We start from the raw sequence: 15,321 nt of genomic DNA, 5'->3' as shown, positions 1-15,321 counted from the left end.
TATTGCTGGAGGTTCTTCATATCTTTTCAGATTTTCTCTTCCTTTCCTCTTCAAAATTTTCCTCACCTCCATCCCTATATCTAGATTTACTGGCAAATCTAATAAACATTAAAAAAAAAAGTGGTAATGACTAATATCACCATAAAAACTTTACTTTTGTATTTTGACCTAGAGGAGTTAGCATTTTGTGAATTTCAGGCCTCCATAGAGCCAGTGAGAGAGATATTTTTGAATGACACTTCTCCAATGAGAGCTAATCATATCACATCTATTTTAGTTTGAAAGCTGCCGGAATGTGATATACCAGAAATGGAACAGCTTTTAAAAAGGAGAATTTATTAAGTTGCAAGTTTATAGTTCTAAGGCTGCCAAAATGTCCAAATTAAGGCATCAGGAAAAGTTACCTTGGTTCAAGAAGGCCAATGATGTTCAGGGTTTCTTTCTCAGCTGGAAAGGCATGTGGTGACATCTGCTTGCTTTCTCTCCTCATTTCATGAGTCTTCTTCAATGGCTTTACTGGGGCTCTGTCCATCCTGTTGGCTCTGTTGGTTCTAGTGACTCTTGTGGCTATCTAGCTTTTTCCTAAATTGTTCCCTCTTAAAGGGCTCCAGTAAGGAACCCCACCTTGAATGGATGGAGACACATCTCCATGGAAACCATCTAATCCAAGGTTACCATCCACAATTGGGAGGGTCAAAGCTCCATAGGAACAATCAACATATTTCACCCAGCAATATTGAATGACAATTAAACAACTTGGCTTTTCTGGGGTACTTAATAGCTTCAAATTGGTGCAACATTCATCTTCGAATAAAGAACAGATAGGGAGAAAAATGCCCTGAGAGCAACCCAAAATGTACTGAAGGAATTAAACCTCATTGGGTTCTATATATTTCTGAGCTAGCTCTCTGTCACCACTGTCCTTCCTCTTTCATCACCCCCGAGGCTTCAACATCCTCTGAGAGTTTGTGATTAGGGCATTATAGTTGGCGTTCCATGAGGACACTTTCTGTCTATTTTGAATGTGATTACTGTATGTCACATGATAATGGCGAAATCTTCAGAGCTCAATGTAGTATTTCATAGACATATTTTACTTTTGCAGTTGGACAGGATCAGGATGACATAGATTAGTTGGTAGTTTTATTAAAACAGTCTTTGACATCTAGATAGGTCTGAATAGGACAGGAATTTAATCTGTGTAACTTCTCTATATAGAATTCTTCATTGTGGCTAAATTTAAGACGCTATTTAAGATATACTACTTAAGAGAGAAAATAATAAATAGCTATTTCTGTACCTGATTCTGTATCTTATATTTTTGTGTCTAAATTTAAGATGCTATTTAAGATAAACTACTTGAGAGAGAAAATAATAACTATTTCTGAACCCGATTCTGTATCTTATATTTTAAAGAACTGTTGTAGCTACTATGAAAACAATACTGAGAGGCACTCTGATGTTAGTCTCGCTAGCACTATTAACTTGATAATTGTTCTATTCTTACTTTTGACCTTATTGTAACATCTAAGTTCACAATAGATCAACTATTAAATGAATTTCACCTCTGAAAATGGACATGAATAAAACAGTTTTACTTAACACAAAATTCATGTAGTAATTCGCCATGTTGACATTCATAATCCACAAAGGTTTACTATTCCCTGACATTAGAGGAATTGCAGTTAACAATACGCCACAGTAAATGGGAACTCTGAACATTGCGATTCACATGTCTCACGTTAAATTTTTTTTTGTCATGATTCAGTGAATGAAATTCAGCCATCATTTACAAATGTCTACTGCCTGGAGGCTTAGAATATTCTTGATATTTAGCAGGCAGGAAAACTAAGCTAAAATCATGACTTATGAATAATGAAACAGGCAAATTTACTCCCTCTGGTGAAATGGAAATAAATACTGTGCACCTTTGCAAATATTTGTTTATTTGTCCACTTTGCTCACTCCTGCCCAGAGGAGTAAGTCCCCCACCTTTTTAAAATGGAAATGTCTAGAAAGTAGTCCTAGTTGAGAAATATATTTTCAGAAAGACTAAGGTTTTAATTCTTTTTTATTTATTATTTATAATTATATATCTCTTTCAATAAAAACGGACATTGACAATATGCGGTAAAGGATAATGACGGTGACCACACATCTGAAGTGGGGGAATATTCCCAAATTAAAGCTTCTTTTCCTATTCAGAAGGTGACCTAGAAATGGCTTTCAGTGACTCAGGATATCTGGCCTCGCCAGCCGTAGAGAGGGTTGAGAGGGCCAAGTTGCCTCTGAAGTTTGTCTTTATGTACCATTAACAAGTCCCAACCTGGAAACTGTGTCTGTTATGGGCTTGGCTTGATTCCACCTCTCACAGATGTGTATTAGGGAACCAAGAGCTCACTGTAATCAGCTGGTTTGGAATTATTTCCTTGCTTGTGCTCCCTGAGCTGTCTTCATTAACACAGAGCCATGGTTCTTGTTCCCACATCGTCTAAAAAGGCAAGCCTTCAGACTGATTTCATTTGTTTGTACCTTCCCTGGCCAGAATAGTTAGTATATTCAATAATTTTAAAGTATTGTGATTATGGTTATATGAATAGAAAAGGAATAAACTTCCTTTCCTATAATCTTCTTATTTGAAGATGAAGGATGAATTCAGAAACTGAATTTACCTTTCATATTTATTTATTCTTCTTGACAAATCACCAGCTACACTAGAATGTCTCTAGACCAGAACACTTAGCTCTTTTCTCACCTTGGAAAAGATGGGATTTGATGCCTTTTAAAGGCCGTTTTAGGCTGTTGTATCAGCTCAAAGGGCGATGCTGCACAGTCTGTCATTGGAGAGGGGAGTAGAATAATGTTTAGCTATCCCCAGGCTTGATAGTATAGCATCATTCTGTTATTTGGAAGAATTCTCAGAGCTCAGCCATGTACAAATGTAACAGTACTACTGGCTCTGTGCTAGGTGTGTGAAGTACATTCTTTATTTAATTCCTAAGCAGTAGGTATTATTGTTCCCATTTTTACAGATGGTGATTCTCGAGCTCAGAAATGCTTATAAACCTGACCCCCAAGTCACATAGCTAGTAAGAGGTACAGCCAATAATTGATGTCTCCTCGACTCTGGAACTCATGCTCTTACCCACTGCAGTGAATAAAGATAGCATCCAAAGACAAAAGGAAATGAGTCAGACCATCTGTTTTCATGATTTGTTTTAGCGCCATTACACAATGACTAATTTAGAAACTCAGCAGGAAATATGTACTTCTGTGACTCTAAAACGCGTGTCCCCCCTACATTTAAAAATCTCTTAAATTGAGGTGTGCCTAATAATCTTGGGGTCTTACAATTATTGAACGCCTGGCAGCAGCTGTGATGTAGCTGTCACTGCCCTAGCTAAATTATTTTGTTTATTTTCCTTTCTATGGATCAGTAGGATGATACATTAAAGAATATCTCTGTCAAAATAAGACTAAAAGAGCTCTTTCATCAAGTATAAATCAAATTTTAAATGATAACAAAGCAACTTGTCATACTCTGTCAATGCTTTTCTTTCTTAGCGGAACAGTGTGTTTAACAACACCTTTGATTCAATAAAACACAATATGTGATGTGTGTGTATATATATATATATATATATATATATATATATACACATATATATATATACAGTGGCTACATAACCTCTTAATAGTAAAAAGCAAAGTTTCTCACTGTTTCTCACTTTACTAAAGTGTAAATTTCTTGCCAATTTCATCATCTTTATATCTCTACATTATCTGGCATAGTGCATGCAAATGATAGATACTGAATAAATGTACGTTGAATTGGATGTGTAATGAGACTGATTTTCTTGTCTTCCCTGCAAGGCAAAATCAAAACAAGAGTTCCAGTGTCAGCATCACTCTAATTATTGTAGAACCTCCCACGATGACCTTCTTGAAATATCATGCTAATTTTAATGCATTCATCGTAAGAAGAGTTGACCTGCTATGAGGAGCACAGTTTGGGAAGTCAGGAGATTTTAATTTTAATCCTGCCACAACCTTCCTATGACATCTTAGGTAAATTACTAAGCCATTAGTAATTAGTCCGAAGCCATTTATAAGAATAATTAACAGTCCTCTTAGCTACGTTACAGGGTCAAAGTCATTGTGACTGTGAGTGAAATTATAGATGCAAAATCATTCTAAAAGCTTTAGAAAATACTCACAGTTACAATGTACTATTGTATATAAAATTATCTCATGTAGGGAGCCTGAAATTTCCAACAGAGCTGATCAGAACCTGGAGCCCCAGCTATTTATGAGCAGCAGTAGGTAAGGGCTGTGAGCACTCCTTATTTTCTTTTTGGCACAATTCTTGGCACAATAGGGCTCCTACATGTTTGTTTAATGAGTGAGTGAATGAATGCAGAGGCAGAACCAATTGCTAAAATACATGGGGGAGTAGCTGTGAATTTTATTCTCATAAGATCCCACGATCCTTTGAAAAGGAAGGTCTGGTAATGAGAGTAGTTCACTTTCCCTCAATACAGAGGGAAATAAAGCTGAGTTTGGAGGTGAAGATTATACAGTCCTTAAAAAAATTCTTGTCCCTTGTTGTGTGTTGAATTATATCCCCTCTCCCCCGAAAGGATATGCTCAAGTCCTAACCCTGGGTACTAGTTCATGAATGTGATCTTATTTGGAAAAAGGATCTTTAGCAAATATAATCAAGGAAAGATGAGGTAATACTGGGTTAGAGGGGCCTTAAATACAAAGACTGTCCTTATCAAGAGGGAGAGGTTTGAAGACACAGAGAAGATATAAGGAAGAAGACCATATGAAGACTGAAGCAGAGATTGGTGTGATGTTGCCACACGCCGCGGAGCACCAGGGATGGCTGCAACCACCAGAAGCTGGAAGCGGGGGGAGAAGGATTCTCCCCTAGAGCCTTTGGAGGGAGCATGGCCCCACCCGCACCTTGATTTCAGATTTCCAGAAAATAAATTTCTGTTGTGGTAATTTGTTCCAGCAGCCCTAGGAAACGAATACACCCCTTTATCCTCCATCCGATGAACTTGAAATTTGTGTCCATACATCCATACAGTTTTCCTCCCTGTATGGAGAGAAACAATCACATGTTGTATAAAATAAAAACTTTCTTCTGGAAACCAGGCTAATTTCCATCCTGATCACTAAATAGTCAATAAAGTTCAGAAATTGGAACCTTATTAAAGCTTCTTTTTATCAAATTCCATCACTGCAGATACAATTTTCATGTTTAAGCCATTTATTGTAGTAACTCTTGATCATCAACCCAGTCAAATATGCTTTCTATTAAGATATGATTTGGACACTTGAAACACATGTTTTAAATCACACACAGATAAACCTGTTTCTCTTAAGATGTGGGCATGGTTAGCACAAAACTCTATCTGCAAAAAAAAAAGGAAACAGAATTCATCTAGGAATATGAGATGTTTCCACTTGGTGGCAGTCTTTACTCATTTAAAGCAGAGTCGATGCCTAGAGGAAAAATGTGTTTGTAATAAAGAAAAGTGACAGTCCAGGGAGAATTGTAATAGTCTAATTTTAGACCCATCATTCAGGTGTTTTGGTATTCAGATAGCCTTGATCGGGTGGTTTCTGGAGCCCTCCAGTGCACCAGGAGGTCTGAGGAACGCCACTCAGGTTATGGAATGCATCAGGTCTGCATATGAAGATGTTTTTATGTTGCACAATTTGGAATTTTAGATTTACCCCTTTGATCTTCTTTTGTCTCTATTATAGAGGGCATGTTTTAAAAAGCCGGACCAATATATGGATAGTAAATATTCAAGCGATTTTCCAGAAGATTCTTCTAAGAAATAACTTGGATAAGTAAACATTCAACCAAGCAATCTATGACAAATTTTTGGTTATTGGATAGCTGAACCTCATTTACAAATAAAATTTAAAAGAAGGTAATCAAGCAACAGCTGTCACGAGCCAGTTCCATCCATTAAAGGGTATTTTTCAGGAAATGCAAATTGGGGTAAACGCACCCGTGATGCTGAATGATACCAGGTTCTTGTTAAGTCACTCAGAATGCAAACTGTGAATACTGGCATCCTAGCCAACTGTTACTCCTTCACATGATCAGCCGCCATTCCAAAGGTTTAATTTGACATCAATCATTTAAACAGAACATTAGAAAGGAATTATGTTAGAATATTGTCACTGAGATGCTTGGGGAATAGAAATTTCTGATGCAGCCAGTCTTGTTCTTACTATGTATAAAAATACTCAATGCTAACCTTTTTCAGTGTTTGGGGTAGAGGGTGGGAAACATTAACGACCCATGCCTATCTTCATTACAATCACAGCTTCTGGGCAATAGCCCAGCCTCTAGCATAAAGAACCTCCCAGAGCATAGAGCATTAGTGAGTGCAGTTCAGCTTTATCAGCTGTGACATCAATCACATTCAGAATAGTTATATCAGTTCCCCACCCAAGCCACTCAATTTTGAAAATCTGTCTGATGCAGAACTTGGAGGCCATAACATTCGAAATCCATTTAGACAAGCTCATTGACACTAAGACATCATGTCTCCCATTTTAATAGATGAGATTTGTTGAGAAGCAGCTACATATTTTAGGACATTGTTTCTCCAAGTTTAGCCTAAGAATGAATATGTTTCCAAAATACTCAAGATGAAGTCTAAAATGCAGATTCCCAAGTCCTAAGAAGGAACAGAGGTTAGCACAGAATTTTGGTAGTTTTCATGAACTCTCAGAGTTATGATTCTTATGCTTACTAAAGTTTGAGAACTTCTGTTAAGTGAGGAATGACAGCTTATGTGGTCTAACAGTAATCCTGAAACTACAGAGGAGTATTCTGTTTGAAGTTCTGGTTTATTGGAAATATGTTGCTTTCATAAATATTACTTGTCTCCTATATAAATATCCGAGGATAATATTTAGGGATGGTACATACTCCAGGGAACTAACATTCATTGTCATCTACTTTGCAATGGTTTTTTTATATTGTAATATTTCAATTAACCTGACATTACCTTATTCCATCTCCACGACATCGATTACATGAAATGATGTGAACATAGTATCATGTTAGTCTGAGAAAAATAATTAGGGGGATGTCTTGCTCACTGCTAATCAGATTCTGTCAGGGACATTTGAATTATTGTTGCTAATATGCCCTTTGAAAATTAAGAATCTCTGCACCACCTTTAACTGCATCTTTTTCTATTTTGCAAATCTTGTATCATATGGGCAGTTTTTAGATATTTTTAGAAGCTGTCCTATCTTTCATTCTTTTAGCTCACAATTATATATGCCCTTAAGCCAAAAAATTCTATTCTGTATTTCATATTTAGGGTTTCCACTATGATATTTCTTCAGCTAGTATAGACAATGTCATTGAAAAAACATACTTTGTCTGCTAAATATGCTAAATTCTCAAAAAAGGACAGATAATTGTGAATAATAAAATCCAATTTTGGGTCTTCTTAATCTCATATTTCTAGGCAACTATTCTACTGTAGCATGAAACATAATGAGAATAATGTTTATCACCTAAATTTCTTTTGATCATCACAAGTCTCCATTATAATGCTTTTGGTTCTCCAGAAAGGCAACCAGGAAATCACAGCAGTTAGACTGAAAAGCTGCTTTTGATTTCTGCAAGAAATTAATTCCATGAGGACTATAGTGTGATGTCTGTGGATGAGAGAGTATTTCTAGATCCATCGACATTCTATTCTCAGCCAACAACCTATTGATATGAAAGCCATGCTTCTTGTAATTGAGACTGTTTGCTTCAATCATTTTTCTTTAAGACTTGCATACAGATGATAGTTGAGAAATAACAGCTCCCATTATTTCAACTCTTGCTTGTTAATGAGTGTCTAAAAGTGGTTTGGGACTAATTTGAACAAGATTTCCCAAAATAGTCCACTTCAGTGGCTATAATAAATAGTACATGTAATCTATTAATTGAGGAATTTTAGAATTGAGATGGACTGTGGAGATCATGTTGTGCAAACCTTCTATTTTGCAGAAAAGGAAGCAGGTTCAAAGAAACCAATTTTACTTTCACTGTAAAACCAAATTTATAGCTTTGCATAAGAAGATGACAATCATATAAACTGCACAGGTATGAATACAACTTCATCATTCAGGCTTACACATCATAGATGAAAAGTCTCAAACTGCTTTTGGTTTTGCTTTATTGTCTTTTCACTTCTTTCTTTAATCATTTCTGCTTAATCCACATTTCTCTAAATGTGATATCAGTAAAAATCCTAGGTTTCTCTAGTTTCTACATCAGGAAATGCATTTTTTGATCACATACATTTATTTTGACAACCATAAAGGCATTGCTTAATAATATCCACCATAATTCACAGCTCTCACAGATTTTCCTTTGATACTTTCTGCTTTTCCTTGTCTTTGACTGAGAAAGTTCAACTCCGAAGAGCTGAGGGCTTATGAAGTTTATCCATTTATGGTATTGGAGCTGTGTTCTACGTGCTTTCAGTCCCTGAAAGAAATAGGTGGAGGAGAGATGAAAGCAGAGGAATCAACTTATTCCTTGGGATGTCTCCATTGAGCTGTGGTTTGCAATGGCCTGAGGTGGGTGGATTACAATGGATGAGGACAGGTGTACCTACCTAGTGTGTGATGGCCCACGTGTAGTTTCCTTGGCCGTTCAAGCACATACCATGCAATGGGTTGGCTTAAACAATGGGAATTTGCTAGCTCATGATTTTGAGTTTAGAAAGAAAGTCCAAATCAAAGCAATGTTTTCTCCACAAAGACTGGGACTGGCTTCTGGCAATCCTTTGTCCTTAGCTCCCATGTCATGGCAGTGCACATGGCATCTTCTTCTGGCCTCTCCCTCCTCTTCAGGCTTCCATTGACTTATCTTCTGACTGTCCGACTGTGGCTTTTCCCCTCTGTCTAAATTTCGCTATGCTAATAAAAGACTCCAATAATAGTTTAAGATTTGGGACACACCTTAACTGAAGTAACCATCAAAAAGTCCTACTTACAATGGGTCACACCCACAGAAATGGATTAAGTTCAATAACATGTTTTTCTGGGGTGCATACAGCTCCAAAACACCACAAATGGGGAAAGCACAAGTTGAAATTCATTCTATTTTAGCCTAAGATGTATGCCTATAACGTTGCTATGATTCTCTTTTCTCTCCCCTGAGTCCTTACATCTTATAAGTTACACACTCATCATTTTTGTTATCATTGGGTCTTTTGTATTGGTCCCTCTTCAATAAAAATTACTCTGAAACAATATTAGAGATTATCTTGTCCAACCACATATCCATTACAAGAATCACTACCATAGCTTTTCTGATAGATGATCTTCCAATTTGTAGTTGAATATCTCTAGTCTGAATAACTCATTACTTATTTAGGAATCTATTTTATTATGGAACAACTCTAATTGCTACAAATTCTTTCATTCATATTATAAGGAAAATAACTTCCTCTGCAAATTTTAGCTTTTGGTATTATTTTCAGAAATTTGGTTTTAGTTAGATTGAGAAACTAAATTAGAAAATTCAGTTATTTTCAAAGTATAATTCTTGTTTAACTTGGTAAACATATAGTCAAATGTTTAGAGACAACTGGTATTACATCCACCCCATCCCCACTTCATGCCACAGATATATACATTTCCCTTCTTCAGCCCAAACATCCTCAAATTCCTCATGTGACATAGTGGTTTATAGGTTGCTTGTCAACCTGGTTACCTCTTGTGCCTTTATCATATGTAACAGCCTCTCTCTAAAAATAATACATGTAGAATTGAACATAGTAAATTTCCTTTATCTGGAAATTATATTCCAATCTAGTTAATCGAAGATTGCACCAGGTTTTGTTCATTTTCTTATTTTAGTAGCAGTGACACACTCTTAGCTTATTATTTTAATCTTAGAGTCAACCATCCAGCCACCCCCTTCTTCATATAAGCAATTAATGCTTACCTCAATCATCTTGTATTTTTGCAGTTAATTTATTGAATGTTAAATTTCGCAATTGTTAAATTTCATTCAAATTTCCATTCAGACTGGTCTTCCACCTTTTGAAAAATTATTACTTTCGTCAATCAGCGTAGTAATTTGTCCTAGCTTTGTGCAATATATACTTGAAAAACATGTCCTTATCCAGGTGGAGCAGGAGAGCTTGAAGGGCACAACCACAGAGAACTCAATTTGTAGGTTGACCCTTCACAAATCGACATAAATACCTGGTCATGAGACCCACACCCAGGGTTGCAAAGACTTGTCACATCTCTTGTCCATGTCAAGGTACTTTACTTCTCTTACCATTCCCACCATTTACAGCTGCTGTCTGCCTCTGGTCCCTCCTTTCATTCATGGTTGGCTATAATCTATTCATATGTAGTCATGCTCTGTTTAGACTCTTTCTCATCTATGCTCTCTAGAGATGTTGAGATTGTTTTTCTTACACACTCTTCTTTAAGAAGTCTATGAACCAGGGGTGCATTATGACATTGGTGGAACCTAGGCATTTTTGCTTTTGTGAGCCCCTTTCTTCATTAAAATTAAAAAAAAAAATACATTTCACGACTATATTGGCATAATTAGATTTTGACCTAAGAATTCATTTTTTCTTTTGATATATAAAGAAATCAAAACAGTGTGGGCCTCAGTATTGTGCCTTCTGTGTTTAACGGATAACCAGTCCTACATTGAACTCTAACATCAAATATTTACTCCCAAGTTGAATATGACAGTGCCTCCACTACCTTTCCTACTCAAGTCTCTCCATTTATGTAGTGTTTTCTCTCACTGTACCAATACACAGTCCCTGTATGTAGGAAGTGACCTACATAACAACTTCCCTGATCATCAATTCTACTTCTTTCATATTCCAAGGCACATTATATAATGGCTGTGACTTTGATAGTTAATTTGGGATTAAGAATTTATTATGGTCATTAGCATTAAATAGGGACTACACTGTGACAATATTATCAATTGATAAGTGCCTGAGGACATTTTCTTCATTGATTTTTTAAAAATTAATATTTTTTTCCTGATTCATACATGTAGAATAATTTCATTGGAAAAATTTGAAAAATACTGTGTTATGGAAAGAATATAATCACCCAGAGTACTATCACAGAGAAAGAAGACTCTAACTATTTTGTTCTATTTCTTTCTAGACATTTCACATATAAACTTATTTATACTTTTAATAGAATTAAAATTGTACTTGTTATATTGCTTTATACCCTGCTGTTCTTCCACTTAACAATATACTGAAAGCAGTAGCTGTGTCTGTAAAGATTCTATTAGGCTATGATTTTACTTACTGAATTTTCTTTCTTTTTTGAATGTACCATGATTTATATAACCTATCTCCTAATTTTGGGATATTTAGATTATTTCTAATTTTAATCTGTTATAGTCAGGTCTATCAAGTTTGTTTATTTCCTGTTTGGTATTTTTTAATTACTGCTGAAAAATTCAGGAGCTTGACAGGTGGTGGTAAACAGGAGGTTTGGTAAATGCGGTAATTATCATCCTCATCAGCATTTCTGGGTGTTTTGTATTTCTAAACGTAGTTTCTTAAAATTAGAATGTTTTCCCTTAAATTAAAGAAATATGATGTGAAGGCAAATGAAAATTAGAGGCAGTTGTTTCAAAAACTTAAATTTTCACCATTTTAAACCTTTAAAAATACTACAGAAGCAATATTTTAGCAGTGAAAGTCTAATCTGCTTGTAATGAATGAACTGTCTTATCAGAACGATCCCAGTTTTTCTTAGAATATCAGCATTTGAAAAGCTGTTATTGCTTTGTGTGCTTTATCTAATAAATGTTGCTTAAGTAACGGCCCCCCTCCCCCAAATTACAATACATGATAGATCAGAGTCTGAAAGTGCAGTGTGAGAAATCCCTTCTATTAGGAATCGTCTACCATTTGAAGAAGAAAGATGGATTGATAAAAAGCTATTAAAAACTGGAATTAATGCATACTTTATGGACTCTGCAACATTAAGGGGAAGATTAAACTTTAGGTAGCCATTTCAGGCTCTACACAGTACTTTATAATTTTATTTTCATCTCTTAGAGTAACATGGGTGTAATGCCAGCAGACCAATTATGTTTCAGAGATGAAATAACCATCTTCAGCAGCTTGGCAATCAAGGATCTATTGTCTAAAAATCTTCCTGGTATTTATAATGTGAAATTTCCTCCTGGTATTTATAATGTGAAATTTCCAAGGCAACTGCTTTTTTATCCTTGCAGAATTCAGATCGTTCACAAAGTCCACATGCCACACATCATCTCGGAACTTCCACCGTAGTGCTTAAAAGACATTCATATTGGCTTACAAAGTGCACTTTTCCATAAACAAAGTTATAGCGCTGAGTAACGATAAAAGAGCTGCAAATACAATTATGTGAATGAATTTAATTCATATAGTGATTTATACTACAGGAAAGTAAAATGAGCAACATTTTCCCAGAGAAAGTGAACACATAAGTGATACATTCGTACACTAGTCATATCTTTCAGCATTTACACAGTGCAGCTTTTGTTAAGTAAGTTCATCCACTTATAAATCACTCTTGTGGCCCTATCCTCAGGGATATTAACCTATGAATAACCTGGATGGAATGAAATTGGAGATGTAAGAGCAAAGATCTAATGGAGTGATTTGGTTATGAAGAATAATGAGTTTATAGATTTTAGATTTTTTTTTTTTTTTTTTTTAAAGGAAAGACAGAGAGAAGGAAGGAACGATAGAAGGAAGGAAGGGAGGAAGAAAGGGAAACATCTTTAAACATTTTCTTGTTTTATTGTATTTTGTTTTTTTGTTTTTGTTACATGGGCTGGGGCCGGGAATCGAACCGAGGTCCTCCGGCATAGCAGGCAAGCACTTTGCCCGCTGAGCCACCGCGGCCCGCCCCTAGATTTTAGATTTTGTTTCTGGCCCCAGTTTAAGAGTTTGATTCAACAAAATCACATGCACTGTATATGAACCAGTATATGCAATTTGGAAATGAACCAGATAGATTTTAGGAGTGGGATGAGTGGGTTCTAGGGAACAGGAGATTGATGCTGTTGTTGATATGGAAACATTTTATTCCACACATAACCGGGTTTTATTCAATTTAACAAGATAAAAATAATAGTAGTGGCCACTTATCAAAGGTATATATATCTCAGCTGACCATTACATGCAAGATGTCAAATCTCTTTTTAAAAGCATGCAAAATACTATTATTATTACAAAGTTAAAATAAATAAAAAATTGTGATTGGGGTGATGTAAGACTAAGTGACTGTGGGCAGTGCTGATATCTGAATTCACATCTATCCAATTCCAAAGACCACCTCCTTCCAACCACACTAGTGATAACCGAGCAATCATATTTCTCCTGTGGTTGGGATTGAATAGACTCTAGAGGTAGTTGTCTACATCTGATAACCTCTATGATTTTTTTGTATTCACTTCCCGACTGTAAGAAGCTCTTAATCACCCATCACATTCTATTCCCTCGTGATTAACTTGGCAAGCTTGAACATAAAAGGTTCAGCTAGTTAGCAATTTTGGCATTGTTCTATGGTCTGTAAATCTCTGGAAAATTGCCAAGGGATGCCCAAGGGTAATCTTTGAGTTTGTGGGTGAATACTCTTCACGCCACATCACTGATATAATATTGTTTGTGTGGGTTCTTTTTATAGGAAATATACTACGCTGCCCTCTGGAGAGTTATTTACCATCATTAAATATATAATTCTCTACTACCAGAGCACATTTCATGGCGTCACTGTCATTAGAAACCACTTTATTACGAATCAGTACTTGTAAATCTTGTGTGTGTGTGACTTCAGATTGGTGGGCCATAGTTTCAGTCATGGTTTGAATGTCCATTCTGAGTGACAATTAGGGCAGCCTTTTAAGCCCCAGATAGAGTTTCTCAAGAAAATTTCAGCTTGCCATTTGAGGGGCCTCTTTGAGATCTTTCAGAGTAATTTTCATATATGATCCAGTAGTTACATTTCATTTCTAACTATCCCTAAAATTTCTTCCAAATTTGGTAAAAATTCTGAGCTTTTTTTTTTTTTCACACGATGGGCAAAAAGATTGAAATTTGATTTCATGTATTTGGATTGTGACTACTGATAAATTACTTGTTTATCTTTGCTTTCCTAATCTGAAAAATGGGGAAAATAATAGAATAGACTTCTATTCTATTATTATTCTATTCTACTCTATTATTCTATTGTTTTAAGGATTAAATGAAGTAATATGGTGTGTGCCTGGTGGCTTGCATCAAGTCTCTCCACTTTCTTTTATTTCATCGTTTAATCTGGCATGGATTATACCAGAATATAGCACTGAGAGGAAAAAGAGGGCTATTATAGAAAGGAGAAGGATAAGATAGTAGGTACAAAAGAGAGAAAGAGGAAGCGAGAGAGACAGAGAGAGAGAGAGATGAGTTAGAGTTTGAGATAGAGATAGAGAGAGAGAAGGCATTGGATACAGAGAGAGATGGATGCAGGAAGCAAACAAATATAGGATGGGGAAGAGAAGCTATGAGTTCTATTGGCTTTCATTACCTTCGATTTTTCAAAATTTATATTGTTGTAAATGGTTATAAAATGATTTACTGGGGTGTAGTGAGGGTAGTTCAGTGGTAGAATTTTCACCTGCCATGTGGGAGACCCGGATTCGATTCCTGGCCCATGCACTTCCCAAACAAACAAAGAAACCAGCGAAAGCAAGCAAACAAGCAACTCAACAAATGGTGCTGCAATAATGGATGCTCACGTGGAAAAAGAATGAAGACCCCGCCATACAGCATACAAAAATAATGGTTTACTATTTTCATCATTTTTTCTCAAGGTGGATTTTTTTTTTTTATGGATAGCAAATGATGAAAATGGAAGAGAGAAGTGAGAATGTGATCAGAGTATCTGTCTCTCTTTCTCTCCAATTCTGAGCCTATGCCCTATTTTCCTCACTCTTGAACTACCAGCTTTGAAGGGAAAGGGAACAGGAAGGAAACAGCAGTCCTTGCTATAAGAACAGAGGGAAGTGCTCTGCACAGTCTTTTCTCTATCCCATCTCAATCTCTACACCATCCCTTCTCCATTCCCAGTCTTTTTTTTTTTTTTTTTGAAATGTATAATATATGGTTTTCAGAAAGTTGGGAGAATTAAGGAGGGCCCGAAAATAAAATAAAATGTCATTGACTTGTGATTTAGCAAGTGAGAAGAGTCCCGGAAAATAAAAGCATTGCATTCTTTTGCATTAAAGATAATAAC

General features: G+C 36.0%; 1 long non-coding RNA gene across 2 annotated transcripts in view; it reads left to right on the top strand.

Moving 5' to 3' along the window:
* LOC143676482 (uncharacterized) overlaps positions 1-5,158 on the top strand; it is a 55,759-nt gene extending 50,601 nt beyond the window's left edge. For both annotated transcript variants that reach the window (XR_013172123.1, XR_013172122.1), the window contains one exon: positions 3,874-5,158. This is a non-coding gene — a long non-coding RNA (uncharacterized LOC143676482). The remainder of the gene's footprint in view (positions 1-3,873) is intronic.
* Positions 5,159-15,321: the final 10,163 nt, after the last annotated feature.

This window comes from Tamandua tetradactyla, chromosome 3, assembly GCF_023851605.1.
Source record: "Tamandua tetradactyla isolate mTamTet1 chromosome 3, mTamTet1.pri, whole genome shotgun sequence".
NCBI classification, from domain to species: domain Eukaryota; kingdom Metazoa; phylum Chordata; class Mammalia; order Pilosa; family Myrmecophagidae; genus Tamandua; species Tamandua tetradactyla.
Note: the sequence above shows the minus strand (reverse complement) of the source record. Positions and strands in the feature narration are given on the sequence as shown.